We start from the raw sequence: 19,747 nt of genomic DNA on the forward strand, positions 1-19,747 counted from the left end.
CTCTTAGTACTGACTGAGCGGGCACCCGCGTGAGTGTCCCACCGTAGGGAAATGCCCGGTGGAGTTCCCCTGCCCTGCTTTCAACGCAATGCAAAAATACACGTAACGTCAGTGGGATAGAGTCGCATTCACAGAATCCTCTTAAATGTGGAACTGAACCGTGTGTGAGATAGGCAGAATTGTGTCCCTCTGGTAATTATATCTACCCCAAAAAGGTGAAGGAATAGGACACATGACAGAAAAATTTGGCTGACAGTTTGTAACATAATTGGTTTCTATTCTACTGCAAGAGGAAGGAAAAAAATGGAAAAAAATAAGCCTAATGCTGAGAAATGGATGTCTAATAAGATTTACAAGTGAATTTAAAATCAATGTGAGATGCAATAGAGATCAATTCATAAATACTGTCATGTGGGAGTATCCATTTTTTAAATTCAGTTCTCTTTTATTAAGTTCTTTTTCTGAGCAGTCCCTTAATACTAAGTTCCCACTGCATTTTTGTTGAGCTAAATGCATTTCTAATAATTTACCTGAAAGTATACATTTTCTTATGGGTATGAGGCTGCAAATATTAACAGTTCGTTGAACCTAGGGGACTGCCACTCCACAGGCTTTTATATTCTGTCTTGACAGCAGGTTTTCTAGGCTGATTAGGGGTTAGTTGCTTTTAAAGCATTTACGTGAGCTAAAGCTCTAAAAATTTCATTCTGAGGACTATTTAAAATAGAATACATTTTAAACGAGTTACTGGTAAAATGCATTAAAATGTAAGTGACTAGAGTAGTGATATATATACAGTAGAATAATTAAAGAATTCCAGTTTCAAGAAGAGTGTAAGAGGAAATTGCAGCTATGTGGTTTTCTAAAATGTGTCAGCATTTCAGTTAAGAAAAACTTCAAAACTTGACGTGTTTTAATTTTCAAATTCCTAAACGCAACACTTCATATCCTGGATCAGATCTTCTTTCATTTTCTTTGCTCTCCTTTTGGCTTCCATTGCTTCTCTTTTTGTTTTGGGATCTTCTAGGCAAGGATCCTTTTGACTACAGCAGGACTCCTACTTGATTTTTTTATATACTTTGTTTTCACAGAATTTCTACTCAGATATTCTGGACTGCAGGAATGAGGACTTTAGTGCTGAGCAACAGTTTAAGTCTGGACACAGAAAAAGGACATGTAAAAATATATCAGATTTATGCCTATCTTTGACAGGCTTGACTATTTCTCCAGCACATCTCCAAAAGCCTGAGCAATCCCCCTCAATTCCTCAATTTTCCTGTTCAGCTATTTTGACAATTTGATATGTCAGACCTCCAATTCAATATATTAATTTGGAACCAACCACTTAAAAGAAAATACAACTGACTAAAGTGAATGAGGTTTTTGCCATTTTTATAATAGACCTTATTAAGAAAGCATAGTGTCTTTCATGGTGTGCTCAAGCCCTTTGTGCCACCCTGTGTCAGTCAGTGCTGTTGGGAATGACATTTGCCCTTTTTCAAATTAAGCAGAATGTAAAAAAGATTAAAGTATTCGTTTTTGATAAAATATTGTCTGAAAGATAATGCACTGCGCTTGTTTAAAAAAAAAAAAAAAAAAAGAAGAAGAAGAAGAAAAGTTATGGAAGGAACCTGCACTGTAGTATCTAGTGGCTTATAGAGTTTTTTGGAGTTAGTATGGTCTGCCAAGAACCTCAGATGACAGCTAACTTCACAGGTGCTTCTTACTATTTTGTTCAGGTAAAGGTAAAATAGCTAAGTGTTGTATTCTGGGAGTAAGGGGATACAACAAGTGGTATATGAACTACCAGAAATATAAATTTTAAACCGTTTGTAAAAACCAAATGGCTGAATTGCCTCACTTTGAAGGGTTAAAAGTGTGGGGCAGTCAAAAACTGAGATATCAGTTACGATTTTCAGAATATTTCCTTGCAAAAGGGCTGCACTGAGTGAAGACATGGAGTGCCTGTTGCCTTCTGCCAGAGCACACATTGCAAGAAGGCCATGCGAGCTGTGCATTCTTGATTTCCAGTCTTAGGATACATCTGTAGATGTCAATATTTTGAATATGATGTAGTTCTGAAAGCAGGTATGATGAATATGTTGCGTGATTTAAGTCAGGTCCTTAATTCCTTTTCCTGCTGATACTTGCCTGAAGTTACCAAATGGTCGTTGCTGTAGCAGCGTATAATTCGGCGTGGAAATCTCTTGCCCAGGTATGGAATAGATGCTTTCTTGAATTTGGAGAAATGGTGAATATTGTCCTGTCGTGTTCTGAACTGGCCGATACCCCGTTGTTCAGCTAGGTAGAGAATACCCAGTTTGAAAGTTTTGAAACCTGCAGGCGTTTCTAGCGACAGAAGCCACTGCAGACGAGCGCCTGCTGCGTAGGGGGTCGCCTGAACACGTGTTTTGAAGTTCCCATGTAAGAACTTACCTCTTGGGCAGCAGTAACTTGTTTTCTACTATATTAGAGAAAAGCTTCTGAAATCACTTTGGATAGTCATTTTTGTAGTTATCTTTTACAATTTCCTAGGTTTCGGCAAGTAGCGGGGGAGGATTTTGTCAGCAGCATTTTAACTTGGATGTCTATTATTTCTAGCCTGCATTTTATCAGTGGATTTCAGAAATGAAAAGACATCCCTTCTCCCATTGAAAAGATCAATTCTTGCTCTAAGCCATTTTAATTTTGGCTTCTCAGCGTAGATATATATGTAAGGCTATCTTTAACGAACCGGTTTTCAGCAGTCTGTCACCTAGTAGGATAACGTGCATTGCAAATACCCTTTTCCACAGTAATTTCTTCAAGAAGGAAAGCAGCTAGTGGAGGAATCCTTTCTGTCCATGTGCCTGGAGAGGGCATTTCTCTGCCATCATCTCCGCGGGACCGTTCCTTGGGCTGGCAGCCCACGGTGGCCTCAGGGCTCGTCCTTTTCCACACACCGATATGACTCCAAGGTGGCTCAGAAACGTAGCTTCCACCAGCAAAAAAAAGTGAAGCTAGCAAGACAGAAGATTAGAAAACCTGCAGCGTTTTGGTTTTAGATAGGGGACTGTAAGGGGCCAGGAGCAGGGTGTCTGCAGGGGTCAGGCAGGAGCTCGCTGCCCTGTCCACCAGGAGATTTTCTCCCCTTCGGAGCCGGCCCATTTGCCAGCGGACGGGCTGACGACCTGCTCGCCTCTTACCTCTCGGCCTGCGACACGCGTTGCTTTGGGACGCGTATGGTCTGATCCACGCATACGAGAGAGGGATCGGTTTTGGTATGCTTAAGGGTAAGTGAGAAGTGGTTATGGCTCTTGAGCCATCATCGAGGCAGGATCGTTGTCATCTTTTATTCCTTTTTCAGTTACCCACCTTCTCTTCTTCAGTTATCCTGATGAAACATTGGAGAAATTGGTAAAATCCGGTTGTGGGCTGGAAAGCGTTTGTACTGAAGAAAGAGAACATTTTCATCCACTGCTGAATACAGCTACTAGCGATAAAAATAAGAACTCAATTAGATGAAGCCAAAGTGGCTTATCTTGCTCATCTGTAAGGACATGTGAATTCTGCTACTTCAGGGGGAGGAGGAGGACGATTGTATTTGCAACTTAAATTGCTCTGGCCGTTCGTACAGAAGCACGTTTGGATTATACGAGGGCCTCCCTTGAAGAGTTCTTGCATGATCACCTGCAAAGACCCTCATAAAGCCATAAATCACCAAGTCTCACCTTTTCATCAGCCTTCCAGGCCAGGTGGGGAGAATAGCCTATCTCCTGAATTACTGGGAGACCTCTGCTCTCTAAAATTACGTTGTAGATTGGCAAACTGTCCCAGGAGATCAGCTCCTTCCTGATTACCAGTACTCCCCAATTACCAGTTGCCCCTCTATTCTAGCTGATGACATTTGCTCTTTAATATCATATATTTTTTTCATGTTCCTTGCTGACAAACTTCCTTGTGGGATGAGTATCCCACCTTCAAATGTGTTGGCTATGGTGATGTGGCCAAGAGGATCTTTTACATGCGAAATGGCATGTGCAAGCTTTATGGTGGGTCTTGATGTCTGAACTTCAGCTCTTCCTTTCCTAATCTCAGCTTTGCAATGCAAGTAACTAATTTCTAGGTCATCTGCTTACAATTATTATTTATAGGTACAGCTGTAGAGCCAATGCAGAATACAAATGTTACTTGTTTTTTGTCACAATGAGTTTTAATGAAACTCTGTTAGAAAAGTTAGGGTGAGTAACATTACACTTGTATTTATTGTTAACTTGTGACCTATCTTTCTTATTATTTTAACATAACTCCTATCACTTCTAAAATGAGCACAAATTAGCAGAAGTTTAGCACTGCTAAATGCCCACTTTCTTCCTTACAGTTATGCATTTGCATGTTTGCACAAGATTTCGATGCAAAATTCAAAAAGAGTAATTTCTTTTCCTTAATAGAAGAGTGAAATTTATCCCATGGTCACTGAGTAGATCTGTAATCCTCCTGAATTAGATGAAAATTTTGCCAGAATAAGGATTGAAGCAGCAAGCTGTGAACTTTTTTCCTTTTCTATATAATAACTGCATGCTGGAAGTATTTTGCAGTTGTCTATTTACAGTTTATTTATAGTTTCCAGATTTATTTTATGCATAATTTCTCAAATTATTTGTGTTGGTCTTGCATCGGTTTTAGGATTTCTCCATCTAAATATACAGAGACCTTTAAAATTCTGATAAAAAGCTACATATAACCCATATGTAGGGAGATGTTCAAAACAATTAGTGAAACGTAAAACAAGTTTTTATTCATGATTGTGTCGTTACCTAGTAGGTGCTTTCCCTCCTTGGCAGTATCCATCTCAGACCCGTGAGACTGCGCAGGTCCTGCACAGTAAACACCATATGAATTCCAGAAATATTTTAATGTTAGAAACCACACATTTTAAGGCTGCTGTAGGCTTCCTACTCTGAATTTCTTGTACATATAAGATCAGATTTTCAGAAAAAACGCGTGACCTTGCTAGGGGTGTACCTAGGAGTGCTTCTACAGCTTGGCGTCGTTTCCCTATTTTGGTTGGTAAAACTGACAAGATGATCATCTGTCCCTTTTTTTTTTTCCCCCTCTGGTTTTGAAATATTGTAAAATCAATTCAAAGCTTAATGTCGTTATGGTGTTGAGTAAATACTGTCTTTCAATGGAGAGAAACAAGATCTTTGGCAGCTGCTCCTGGTGCGGCTGCTCCCTGAGCTCCTTCCCTTTCCTTGCGAAGCTGGTTCTCAGCTGACTCGGCTTCTGCTCGCCCGTCCTGCAATGCCGTCGTGGTCTTCTGAGGCACCATTCGTTGGTAGCTTTGTATTCATGAAAGTCACTTTGAGGCCACGTGTTCCCATTTCACTCACTGGAAATAATTTAAATACTCCTAGGTCTACTTCGTATTTTCTGATTTTTCTGAAGTTAGTTAGATTTTTTTAGAGGTCATTGCTGAATGTCAGAAATTGTTACCAATATTGTTAAACTTCTTTTTTATCCTTTTGTCTGGCACAGATTTCTTTTACTTTATTATTCTGAAAAATACAGATCTCTAGATAATTCTGCTAGAGAACAAAGAAAGTTGCATTTTAGTAATTAGGTCTCTGAAGCTATTATCTATCAGCGCACACTCATCTACCCAGTTCTCCTCTGGGATCCAATTCATCTGATCTCCTAGATTGTGTCCTAAGAGGAAGAGGAACCAGTGGTTATCCACAGTGGCGTTACATTAAATATATCCCTCGGCATAATTAGGGTGCACACCTAGTAATTATATTCTGAGGTAGAAGTCTTGATTAATCAAGTTTTGAATAGCTTTCTTGAGGCCGTCTGCTTGAAAAGTGGAACTCTAACGCCACTTCAGAAGAGCCCATCTACAGTTTATTTTGCTCTTAGACATATCTGAAATTGCTGCTGTCCCTCGTCTTCGTGGAAGTCGCGCGTGCATGAGGACGAGTTTGTTCCCTTCTGCTGCCCCTGCGCCCCGCGGTCCAAGGTGCTGCCTCGCCGTCCGTGCCATGTGCCGGGTGACGTGGGAGCCAGAGGTTTTAACAAATCTGACACAGATTTAAGAAAAAAATACCAGGGAGAACCTTACAGATTTAATTCAGGTTTAAAAGAGAGGCCAAATTTGTCACAGTACGCTTTTTCACATATGTGCGAGGATACCTATACATCACGGCCTCCGGGTGGCCGGAGGGACAAGACGGAGGGCGCGTTGCTTCTCCCTGCAGCTGGGAGGAGGTGACCGTGTCTCTCTCGGTCTCCGAGTCATCCTGGCGTACCTGCCTCTTGCGGGGGGATGCTTCAGCACCCCTTGCCATTTTATGTAATGGTCCTTGTCTCCGTGCACAGAATAAATTAATTTTTTTCACGACGGATCATTTTCGGTGCAAAGGTATGCCTTCCGGTGATATTCTGGCCATTCGATTAAGAGAGCTTTTTTGTTAATTATTTTCAGCTGTGAGACAGTTTTGTATAAGATAATATTTCATCCCTTTGCTTTTAATTGAACAACTGCTTCCAGAAAGATGGCATCCCTAGAAGCAATGTTTGTCGTGGAACGATCTTTTGTTCATCTGGAAGCTTTTGTTGACAGTGTGTATGAAGTTCTGCTTTAGTGGCAGTTCAGTTAAAATAGGCTCCTGCATGCTATCATCTAACACTTATACTTCAAAAACGCAGTGTTTCCATTAACTGCTGTGTTGTTGCTTTAACTAATAATGCAATGAAGTTGTTGCCCAAAGAGCGCTGCTCCGCGTCTCGTCCTGCAGTGCCACCGTTGCCCTCGGCCGCTTCCGCTCCCCGGGCACAGTCACTCAGCAGCAAGTCAACATGTTGGTTGCTTTTCTTTAGCTGCATCCGTCGCTCGCAAGTATGAAGCGGGGGACGAGTTATTCGTGTCTGCAGTGCTGTTACTGTGCTGCCGAAGAGCCCTAGCCAGTGAACAGAAATCCTTGGTATTTTCTTTGTGTGGTTGTAAGGAAGGATTGTCTGTTTTTGATGTTGTGCAGGTACAGACAACAAAACCAGGCAGGGATTTATGTAAGTACCAAGAAACAAACCTGGAATGTTATCTGTTGCAGAGACACCTCTAGCAGCTCCAGCCTTTCCTCAAAACCTGCTAAATAATATCTTCTGGTTCCTCATTTCTGCCTATTCCTACCGGTTCCAGGTCTCTCTGATGGCAGAGCTTAGTTCTTTATTCAGGGAAGACATACAGCGCGGAAAGAATGATCCCAAATTTTCTTGTCTAAAAAGTTAGAGAAACAATTCTTGTAGAAAAACATTTCATTTGCGTCATTTGGCACCGGTGTATGAGAAAACAACACAGTTTTATTTTCACTGCGCCTTTCGCAGTGAATGGTGCATTTGCTCTGCATGTCTAGAGAAGGGTCTCGGTGCCGCTGCTGGCGTGTGAAAGTTGTGTTTGCTAAGACTGGGATTGGTTTGCCAGCTGATATTAAGACCACACGTTGTAGTTTTAATAAGGATCACTTATCTTTTTGGTTTGGTGCAGGTATTGTATATGAAAAGCAGCTTTGAATTTTATTTGGTGGGAACCTAACAGAGTCTGCAGCGTCATTACAGCCTAAAACCGTAAAAGCCAAATAATTCAGGAGAGTTTAAAATAATTATTTTCAGAAACACTAAATACATTTCAAATGGATTAAAGGAAGTCTCTTTCTTAGAAAAGAAAGTAAATCTATTAATTTATTCTAAAAAACAGAGGAGCTGCTGAATAAGGCCCATGTTACAATTGACATCACTGGTATTCTGAAACCTCTTTCATTTATGATAAGGTTAAAAGGGTGCCAGGTAATTGAGCTGACAGGGAAGACTTTCCTACTAAATCAGTATAAATCCTTGCACTTTTAAAATATTCTTTCCTGTCTCCTTTGGAATGCAAAGTACCCTAAAAGCGGGCTGGCTGACCTCATATCAGTGAGGCAAAATGTGTATAAAATGTATGCCAAACTATGAAGCAAAGCTTTGCCTATTCATTTTTTTTTTTACCAATTCTCTAATCATCCATATCAGTTTTTAATTGGCATCACCAATAAAAAAAGCTAATAATTTTTTTAGAATTTGTTAGTTCATTTAATAGGCAGAATTCTCATATTTTCATTATTATTATTATCCATTAAATTATCAGTGTGATTGATTGAAGCCAACAGTGCAGGATTACACTCCAGGCAGTTCTTCGCTGTTATACCAACAATTGTCTCTCACATATGCAAAACCATGTATTTTATTTCATTCTTTCCGACACAGGCATACATTCATGCATATCCCCGTACGTGGATCTGCACATACACACATTGCAGCCCGCCCCAGTCACCTAACTTACCAACCCTAGCGGCAATATTCACCATCTTTTTCATGTTGTTCCAGCATGTCTCACTCCACTTGGCCTGTATGTTCCCAAAATGTAGACAGTTATATCAATTTATGTATTAAAATACTGTATCTAATCAGGCAACAGGCCTGCATTTGCACACTCAGCTGAAACGGATAAAGTGTATAATAGTTTGGTTTCTCTATACACTTACTGCATTGCTAAACTACTTTATCTTCCTATTAATCAGTTCATATTCAATCCAATGTACTACCTGGTCTATTAAAGTTAGGCTACAACGCAAAGTTGCATTATTTTTAGGGCACTTTATTTAAGGCATTATTGAGAGTTTAAATATAGTACTTCGTAGTTTTGATTTGGGATTGCAAGATAAGTGCTTGTGTTTTACTTAGATTTATTCAGCAGATGATGTTCAATCCTTTTTTCAAGTGTAATTATGTAATTAGGTTGATAATGACTGTATCAATTTAGCAAGTAAGGGCTCTCGATAAACATTTTCAGTCTTCGCTCAACTGTGCAGACCTGCCGCGCTGCAGGACTGCCAGAGCTGGGAGTGCAGCGGTTCCAGACCGCACTCGTTCAAGCCGCGGCGTTAGGTGTTGGTCTGCAGCGGGATGTGCACGGCTGCTCTCGCGTACCCGCGCGAAGGAGGACCTCGGCAGCGAGTCAGGGTGGGGTGGTCTGCCCTGCGGACGAAGCTGCAACGCGCTGCTGGGTCGTGCTGGTGTTCCTGTGGTCGCCCTGGCTAGAAAACGAGCGTGCTAGGGATAAAGAAAGCCGGTATGATGTTTAATACAAGCTTTTCGGCATTGCAGTTAGCAGCGGGCCTGTCTTAACTCCCTTGCTCGACCGGCTCTCCCGTGCAGTTCGGCGGTCGTGCTGGACGCGGCGCGAGCGATGCAGTGCATGCTGCAAGTCAGCCGTCGTTCTGTGGGCCAGGCGTTCCCGGGGCCCAAGACGTGTAAATGCATTCGTGTGAGCGCTCCTGAGCACGGAAGATGCTCTTGGACTCCTCATGCATAAATGTCTTCGGAGTTACGGCGCGCACGATCCTTGCCTGAGATGCCTTAGAGGTAGGGGTGAGAAGGGGTGCGCATGGCAGCTTCTCTCTTCTTTTCTGAATCAAGAAGTACCTTTTTTCTGTTGTTCCTCTGCTAATGTTTTTAAGGCACTAACACTGCTGAATCACATTAGCAGTCCCTGCTTATTGGGCTTCTTGTGAGTGCTGCTCAGCTCTTCATATTGATTGAGAAAAACACACATTGAACAGAAGCAAGCACTCTGCAAGGTACGTGCAGCGTTACTCACTGTTTCTAATAAAAGCTGTTATTTACTTGTTTATTTGAAAAATTGCGTGTGCGTGTGTATACACACATATCTATTTAGCACGGCTAGGTGCGAAGGTGTCTGAAATGAGAGCTGCGCCAAGGCCGCCGGTTCTTGCGGCGAGCGTCGGTCTGTGCCGAGGGGTATGGGGGAAGCGGGGTCGGCCGGCCGGACCCTGCCTTCGCCTCCGCCTCCGCCACCGCTCTGAAACGAGCTCGCTGACGGCACTGCTTGTACCAACCAGAACTTGAAAGTGTGTCCTGAGTGGCGTTTTTTGAAAGTCCGTATATTTCCAGTGCCCATATTCAGCCCCGGATCTTTGTTGGACCGATCAGATTCGTGCAGCCAACGTAATTTGGCAAAAGCACCTCTCTGAAAAGAGAACGATGCTCTTCACAAACAGTTTAGCGCTCAGGAATTACTCACCAAAGCTACTCAGCTACTAATGCTGAAAAAGAATCAAAAACACAGCAAAAGTGCAACAGTTGAGTGAACTATGTACTAGAAAGCGTTTGCCCTGAACGCCGTCCCAGTTTCTGCTGGATGCTGTTCTGCTGGCTCCCCGTTTGTCGTTAGCGTTCCAAGTGAGCAAAACCACAGTTATGGCCATCGTTACCAGCTCGCTGCAATTCTAGCGATCGCGTATTTTAATCCCTAAAAACTGTAGTTGCGGTAAGGCTTGCAGGGGAGGGCAGCGGGTCCTTGCACCTCGTTAGGCAGGTTTCACTGATTGCAAGTGTCCATCCCACGCTTACCTCCCTAGGTTTTTTATTGCAGAAGCTTACGAAGTGCTGCGTACGTTTTCCCGTGTAGAGCACTTGTTATTTGCTTGAAAGAGCAGACCGTAACACCGCGGCAGGAACTGTATGCAGAAATCGCGCTCTGTGTCTAAAGAAAGTCAGAGACTGATGTGCAGAAATGAGTGTATGCTCTGGATGGGAAATGTATAAAATATATCAAAACTGTTTTCCCGTAATTCTGATTTTGGGTGATTGCATGCATAAAAGATGAACTGAATGTAGTGGGAAGTTTGATATTTCCTGCTCTGCAGCTTCACAGAGCAACAGCAGCCACTTCAGTGATTTTCTCTTGTGCTTGGTGAGGGTGAGTCTGTTTGAGGTCGGCAGGGGATGTCTTGCCGCAGCAGACGGTTGGGGCCCGAGCCGTTTCTGAGCTACGTGCTCGGAGCGAGGAAGCAGTGTGCAGCGTGAGCTGTTTGGGGTCTGGGCGCTTTCAAATTCAGCTTGTGTTAATTGTGCGCTCGATGTGCAGGGCTCTGCGTTAACACTTCTTTGCACGTTTTATGAAAAGGACTGTTGGGCATCGTTTTTGCTTGTGCCTGGTTTCAAATACATCAAGATGAGAAAATGGTCGGTACTTCAAATCCTGTGCCTTCAAAACCAAAGTGTGAGAATAAAAATAACGTTTTTTCAAGATAATTCCTTATTACGGCGTCCACGATCCAATGAGGCGGTAGGAATCTGGCCACCCTTTGGCTTGCACGTGTGCCCACATGTGCATGGCCGCTCCTCCGTCCCTCTGGTTCTTCCCTGTGCAATCTCTTCTTCCCGTCCCTCGTGCCAGGCGTCCCCTCGGGGCCATCTAACTAGGCTTGAAATGTGCACGTTATTCGGAAGACTTGAGGAAATCTCTTGCAACGGTGGGCTTACGAGGAAAGAAGAATACTGACAAGCCTGGAAAGGTGGAAATTTGCTCTTCCTGGCTGAAAAAATGACTGGCCTCGGAAACACGGCAGTGGTGAGCTGAATACTGACTTGTTAATACCAGCAGCTGCCTTGAAGGTTGAAGTTGCTTGGCTTAGTTTTGGGGGTCATCTGGCTGGATTTAATTCAAAGCTACTTACGAGAGGGATGTGGCAATTTGGTTTGTCTTATCTTGTAGTTGTTCCAGAGGTCACAACCTACTAATACTGTCCTAACCTAAAGCTGCAGTTAAAAGAGAGCTTGAAACCTTTCTTCCTAGATGTTGTTCCTGTTTCATGAATGTCATTTGTAAAATGTCTTAGAAGAGAGGAAACACAACATTTGTAGATCAAAAAACACAGAAGTGCCCCCCACATAATTAATATACTTGAATCAAGACAGATCAAATTATTGTTTTATCTTATGTGTCACTTACTGCACCCTTATGTTTGCAAAGAATATTGTATTAAATTTGCAATAAGAAGGAGTGTAAAGAGTGGGTGGACAGACCATTGCCTCAGGGCTTTCTTTATGGTTTTTCCTGAAGGTAACCCTTGTGAGGCATATTACAAGTCTCTGATGACCTGTCTCATGTAGCTTTTCAGCTGATAGAGAAGAGTAGTAAGAAAACCTTTATTTTTGTTAATATACATAAAATGCAAACAGACTGGCAAAAATAATACACTCGTGAATAGCATAGTGTGTCCAGAATTGAAATACCATGTAATGTCAGATATGTTTTTGAATACTCTGTGTGTGTGTGTGTGTGTGTTTTTTTCCTCTCTAAAATGATACTCTGAGTTGGGAAAAATCCCTGTTTTGTAGGGTTGCGTGGACATTCAAAAAGAGATTCATCGGACTAGGATACCTACAGAGTAACCTATCTAACCTAGTTGTCTACTCTTAATACAATGAATGTCAATAGAAAACAAACGTTTAAATGTGAAAACACCGTGAATGTAGTGGTCCTTCATGAAGGTGTTCGGTACTTTTCCCCGCTACAAAAATGTGTTCGCTGTTATGAACGCTTCGGCACCCGGATAACTGAAACCAGCTCTGCATGTGTCATTGCTGTCTTCTAGTCCAAGCAGTGCAATTTTGATTCATGTTACCCTTAAGCATTACTAAAAGACACAAAATTTCCCAGGAACAATTAATTTTCCATAAGTTTCATTCCAAAGAATGTCTGGAATGTAGCTGGGGTTTATTGTTTCCACAGGAAAAACTTTTTCGGTATCAAAATTCTTCTTGTAGTACCTTGATAGTTTTACTTTACTTTAATCTTTGGTGCTAGATGTTTAAAGCAAAAGTCACAGGTGAGGTCCTAGATTCTCTTTGGTTTTGCATTCTCTTAAATGCTTTCCTGAGGTGTGGGCTGTACAACATCTTTACACATGATTAATTTTAACCATAAAATACCTGTTCTGGTAAAATTGATTTTTTTTTTTCTTTTCATCTCTGGACCGAAGTGGTAGTGTAAGGGTTAATTAGTCTCACTAAGCCTATGTTTTTCTGTCTAAATTATGCATATGTAAGTAGCCTAAATTACATGTTTGTTTATAGGGTAAAACATCATTTAGTCTTATTCTTTTTGACAGAAGAAGCTTTAAAAGTGCAGCACACTATCATGACAATGCTTTATTTGCAGAAATATTGACAATTATTGACTGCTTTTCTTGAGCAATAATACTGTTGTATGGTAGAAATCTGCAGCTTACTTTCCCCAAGCACATATAGCTGACCTGTTTTCCCATGCAAAACTTGGACGCAATACCATATTTCATATTATGAAACTGCAACTTATATTTATCTTAAATTGCTGATGAATTAATGTAGGAACCTCTTAGAGGGATCTAAGGTTGGGGGGGGGGCTTAGTCAGGACATTCTTTGTTTTGCTTTTTTGTCTGTTACGTGTGTTTTTGTGACTGTGTGAGTGAGTCATGTCAAAGAGTCCCACCGGCAACTTCTTCACTCTTTTGGCTGATCAGAAATTGTACGAGTTGCCAATTAATTTGCCTGCTTTTGATACAGATATAAAATGGACGTCCCTGCATTTTGTAAGCGTGCAGCAGTACAAGTATTGTTTTCTGAATTGCATTGTAAGAGCTGTGGAAAGTGTGCAGGAATGGTGTGATGATGTGTAACCGCTGCCCCGCGCAGCCGCAGGGATGGATCGCTCCGCGGTGCCGGCGAGGGAAGGAGTGGGACTGTCGCTCCGGCGCTGATCACACGCGCTTCCTAAGCACTCACCTCCGTCGTCTTCAAGGCAAAGGAAGCGTGCTGGATAGACGTGTCCTCAAAGACACTGGTTGAACCGTGTTGAGACAGAAACTGGTATTCTTCTAAAATTATTAGCAAATATTCTCACTCCTTCTCTGTAATTTATGTCATACCAGACCTTCCGATTTGCATCTCATTTTTAGTTTAGCACATTGCCATGTTTAATCCTATGAAAAACTTAACAAATCTGAATGCCGCTTTGGTTTTAAAAGAAGCAAAAATCAGACAAACAAAGCCATCTCCAGCTCTGGAGTTTCTGAATAGCCTCCCAACTCGCTTCTTAGCTTTGTAATTTAAATGGAGCATCCCAAATAATAAGCTGGCTACTTTGCAAGGCAATGCACATTTTCAAAACTGAACTACAGAGAGAGATGCATAAGCTGTCTTCTCTGTTCACAATGCTGTCCATTTGCGCACACTACAATACTAGTTCAATGAAACAATTTTTTTCTCTTAATTTTTGTAAGGCAGCGAAAGACCGCAAGAGCTGAATCTGGATTAAGTTTTCTAAGTACTATTGTTATACAAAGGAAATTATTCCCAGTTCTGCAACTTTGTATTTCATTCCAGTGAAATGCTTCCATCTTTATCATCATGAGTAAATGTCGTCTTCTGCAGAAATGGTACATTTACCCAATTTTGCAACTGTATCCTTGCATACATATTTGCAGAATACACCCATTAGAAAAAATGCAGGAGCAGTGCAATTCTGCAACGATTCAATTTGTTCTGCTTGAAACACATCTGCTCTGTTAAACTAATCTGCTTCCTTCCCTGAGATATTTTTAATCCATTCTCTTGCACGCCACCCTTTCTGTAGCTGCTTCTGATGTTGTATTTTTCTTCCATTCAAGGACGTTTCACTCCCATTTTGTTATTTAAATATAAGCGGAGTTTGTATTTTGTCTGTCCTCCAAGTCCTATTGATTATTTAGCAAGCAGTGACACTAAATAGGTATTGATTCATATTAGGTTGGTTTTAAACTGAGCAGAAGGGAACGTAACAGCTCACTCGAGGTCTGTACAAATGCGGTTCTTGCTGGAAGGAAGAGCAGAGTGCGTGCGCTGGCGGAGCTGCGCGTCACGTGAATAACGTGTGTTGCGTGCGTGCCAGAGCTGCTTTGGAGAAGGAGAACCTGTCAGAATCGCAGGGTCGTAGCAGGGAGCGTTTTTGGTAGGGGAAAACGAAATAGAGGCAGGGTGTTCGCTGAGTGCACAGGGTATTTTCGCCGAGAGACTGCTTCTGGCGCGGTGCGCAGAGAGAATAGCAACGTGCGCGCGGTGGGGGCGGCTGTGGTGGTTGCGATCGCGGGCTGCAACCATGCTAATATCCTTTTTCCTCATGTTCAGCCTTATCAGATCCCTGCGGTGCAAAGCACTTTGAAACACAGATATTGGTTTTTTCCTGACACCTTGAGTGCCTTCCCATGAGGAAGGTTAGCTTAATTATAGATAAGAACTGAGTGGCACAAACAGCAGCAGTAACACATCTCTCTTCCCCAAGAAGTGGCACCCAGTCGCTGTCGTCCACTCCCCCTTTCCAGTAAAAGCTTGCCCTTAAAGCATACATAAATGGTGAAAAAGTTCCTCTTTTCAAAGAGCAAAGATGTTTTCAGATTGGTTCTATGCAGTGCACATGCAGAGATGGCTTCTAAAGTCAGGCAAGCGTCTTTATTTTTCCACCATCAGTATTTATGAACGACAACTATTCTTCAGGCAAAACTTGTGCAACAACCCTGTTAATATCCTACCCAATACCGAGGCGTGTTCTCCCCAGTCTTTGCTTCTTCGGTCCTGTCGTGGTAACAGAGAGACGCTTCAGTAAAGTCGTCTGATCCAAGTTGTCTTGTATAGCTGGTTTTCAAGGCTGTGGTGGCTGTAGAGCTCATGGAAGCAGTTAAGGTTTTTGGTTTGTTGTTAGAGCGTGGTTTCTGCAAGCAGTGCAGATTTGTTCAGTGTAGGAAAGTTTATTCTTGGACTGTTTGTACTGTTCCCTTGGCGTAACGTTACAGGTAAAAGTGCAACTGCCTGTTGACTTCATCAAAATACTGCCGCCTTTGCGTCCGGCTAAACGTGGAGGACAGCAGATGCTTCGCAGTGCCAGCGCAGTGCTGGAGGGACTCCTGCCCGAGCGTGCCTCCCTGCTCAGGGACGTCGCAGAAGCACGCTGGTTTGGCGGACAACGTGATGAGGAGTTCCTGTTCTCGTGTTGGCCCTCGCAGAAACAGTCTTCAGGATAGACCTTCGAGTCTCCAGCGTGGTACCCCACCACGCTGCCATCACACGCAAGTTACAGGAGCGCTTTTCACACCGTAGCTTAGGCATCTCGTTGTGACGTTCTTCTTCCGTTTGCTGTTACCTTCATTTGAAGGATTCTTGTGGCTGTCAGACCAAGATAAGTGTGTGATCTTGGAGGCAGAGAGCCGTAAAAGTTTTCCTTTCAGAATTATTGCCAATTTTACTGACAAAAAGTTCTAAATGGGTAATCTCCATGCAAAAGAAATACCAACAAAGCAGCCGTAAGATGCTGATTAGCAGAAGCATGGGGGTTAGGCACACTGAAATGAACAGGAGGGTCTCAGTGCTTCTAAGGACATGTTGTCTTAAGATAAAAACCCATTTGACAAGTGTTAAACCCATTGCAACTATTGAAGGAAAATGTCCTTATGCATCCTTTGAATCATGAGACCTTATCTTAGCTGGAATTTTAAATTAACCCTTTACCACGTTTCTGCATCATAAGCCCGTTGTCAAATGAGACTGACTAGCACTGCTGTAAGCAGAAAAGCTAACGATGAAGAAGAGAGGAAGACTGATATCCACATTTTCTTTCTAATGGTGAATTTGGAAATGCTTCATTTCTGCTGATGATAATTTTAAGGCCCTTCCAGGCTTTTAAGAATGACTAATGGTTTCACATGCCTCTAGTTTGGAGTAGCAAGCATGAATTACCTTAATGAATCTTACTTCTCAAGTACAAGTGAACACCTTCCGCTCAAAATCAGCCTCAAAATCACGTGGGCACTGGATGCATAAAAGCTGAGGTGCTCCTGCACACTGCTCACTTCTAATCATAGAATAATTCAGGTTGGAGAGGACCTCAGGAGGCCATCTAGTTCAGCAGCACTTATATTTGCTTAACCAGTGTGTTTTAGCTAGTATGTGTTAAATTAAACAATGAATCGATACGCACAGGACTATTCACGTACGTGATGAGTTGTACTTAGACAAAAGTTGACATTTCAAAAAGTAAAATGCTAAATAACAACCATAATACTGACCTTTGAATGCTTTTGTTCCCTGAAACACAGTAGAAGGAAATTCTGTGATGAATCTCCTTGATTCCAGAACAGCTGGTGTGTTACCTCTATTTCTTTCAATTAAAAACAAAACAAAACAAAACAAAAACCCTTCAAATCCTTTAACAATAAGTGTTTATAAAATCTGCCAGAATACATTACTGGAGATACTGTAGCCAGGCATAGGTTTTCCCCATGCCTCCAAACCTTTCTGGCCCCACACATCCTTCCGTGGCATCCGGCGTCCTGCCCGTCCCTCCGGCATCCCCCTGGACTCAGCTCACAGGCAGGAGCCGGCCCCTGCCCTTGCCGCTCTGCCCCGTTGCATACCTGGTGGCGAGGGGCCAGGCTGCCGTTCTCTCAGTGGAGATGTTAAAATTTCATGCTTCCCTAAGGCTTGCCTAAGTACCGCTTAATTTCTTGGCATCGACCAAGCACTTCCAGTTTCCGAGGAATTTTTGCCGATATGGTGTTGATTATGCATCAGTCACCCCCAGTCATTATTATCAGGCTAAAGTGCTTCCCCAGGAGCACTTGCTTGATTTTAGCCTGTAGCAATAATTTGCAGAGTATCCTGTATTTTATTTAATTATCTAGATTTAAATCATATCCTACAATTAAATAGTCATGCATTAGCCTAATTTCTCAAAGACATAACAGGTAAATATTTGGGAAATACAGATAAGAATTTTTTTGAAAATTTTTTAATAGGAATGAATAGTTCAACTGTTGTTGCTTACTGAGTTTCTTTAAAAATTGATAGCATCTTGTGCTTTATGGCCTGATTTCCTAGGAGAATATGCTAGTATCCTTGGAGTTTTACCTCTATAATCATTTCAGAAAAGATCCCATAAATAATGGAAAGTAGAAGATGACGGGAATGCAACATATAACTGAAACCCAGCTAGGTTACAAATCTGGTAATGTCTTTCAAAGTATGAGCTGAAATTCTTTAAATATAGTGCTACCTCCATGGACTCAAAACTGGCTGAAAACCAGTAAATCAGACTTCGTGACCAGAATATCCTCACTCTGTATTTGGATGCATTGGAGTTATATAGAGCACTTCTTTAAAATACTGAGAAAAATAAATATGCTACTAATCTGCCTAAAAATGTATTTCAAAATAAAGACCAGTAGGCTGAGGAACTATTTCCGAAATCCCAACACTGATAAAGAATTAGTAGTGGTAACTGTAGATAGTTGTATAGCTGTTGTAAACTGGCTATAAACTTGGAGTTTGATATGATATTTCACAATTATAAAAGCCCTTTTTGTGGTTTTTCAAATTGAAAATTAACCAAATTCAGTGTCCTCTGAGAGATGTTTTGATGTCAGCGTGGTGGCATGTTCTACAGTGGAGCAAACTCCGTGGGAGCATTTGCAGCGAGCTCCTGTTGCAGCGAAGCATGGAAGATGGGCAAGGAGGGCAGTCCTAAACCTCGGCAGATTAATGTGACTCAAAGAAAGCTTTATGCGGATGTAGTAATTTACTGCCGTTCAAATGTCTGGCGTGTGGCTGAAGTGCTGCGAGGAGTTGTCTCATGTGGTACGATGGGAATAAGCCAGTATCAGCTGCATATTGGAAACTAGTGTTTTGGCTTCCACTATTTCTTTTGAAGGCGTTTTCACAGGAAATCCCTCATCTGAGATTAAATTAGAATACAGAGCATATTTTTTAACTATTTTTTTCAGATGCTTTTGGGGTTCTGGTTCCTAATAACTCAATATGGCCAAGTAGCAAGGACTTTTGGATTGGCCTTTATATTTCTTCCTGTGAGGTACTCTACCTTCCTTAGCTATCCCATTCTTCCCTGAAGATCTAGAGTATTGAAAATATATGTCAGTACTGAAAAGGGTCTTGCCTGCTACTGGTTCAGTTTTATATTAAACTCTGAAAGTCATCTGCAAAGCTGCAAAGAAGTCAACTTGGTAAGAGGGTGTAAAATGAAAATAGTATTTACCTGTTACACTTTCTTCATATAAAAGGTTAAGAAGTTGAATGTATTAAGTTTTCCCCTTTTTTAGCACTAAAACTGTTATGTCTGACAGATTTCTTCTCAACATGATTGATTTTTATCCCTCGTTTTCAGAAGCTATTGGGAAGGCGTAAAGCTGAGCTTGCCTACTCTTGCCTCATGAACTATGCATGTTCTGGGTGGGCTTTCCGGGAGCGCTCATGTCAGATGAACTCTGCTACCGTTTGCCGACAGCAAAATCGCCACTGACTTCAGTACGAGCAGGGAGCTGGGCAAAGGCTCTTTATATAACCTAGCCCATACTGGTTGGAAGGCAAGTGCTAGATCTCAAGGGCTTTGAGAACACTTCCAAGCTTAGGAGGAGTAAGGAACTTATTCCTGTACTTACGGTGTAGATTTCAAGCCATCTTTTTCCTGAACTTCATCTTTCAGCAGTGTTAATGTATACGTGTCATTAAATGTATGATATGTGTGTTTGTGTCTGATGCAAGATCATTTCTGATCTCTTTGAGTCTGTCTTCTGTATGTAGCTGTTTTTTTCTTTCCAGGGTGCATACTGCTATCATAAAGACATACAAGAAGTTTTGGAAGTCTGTGTGGTTCTTGGAAGCACTGTGTATTCCTCTAATTTAAATAAGAACGTGGACCATGCTTTTAGTATGTAAAGGATTGCTAGTTGATTTTCCCTTTTGCTGATTCCTGTCTGCTTTCTTCTCTTCTGTAAACTGTGTCTCCTGCGTTGTGACCCGTGCAACACTCCTTGCTGGTGGCCAGCTGAGTGCCGCAAACTCAGGTCT

General features: G+C 42.0%; 1 protein-coding gene across 2 annotated transcripts in view; it reads left to right on the forward strand.

Moving 5' to 3' along the window:
- The window catches only part of GALNT13 (polypeptide N-acetylgalactosaminyltransferase 13), a 143,826-nt gene that overhangs the window by 97,440 nt on the left and 26,639 nt on the right, over window positions 1-19,747 (forward strand). The gene's annotated exons all lie outside the window — the stretch shown is intronic.

This window comes from Apteryx rowi, unplaced genomic scaffold (genome assembly GCF_003343035.1).
Source record: "Apteryx rowi isolate R43461 unplaced genomic scaffold, aptRow1 scaffold_145, whole genome shotgun sequence".
NCBI lineage: Eukaryota > Metazoa > Chordata > Aves > Apterygiformes > Apterygidae > Apteryx > Apteryx rowi.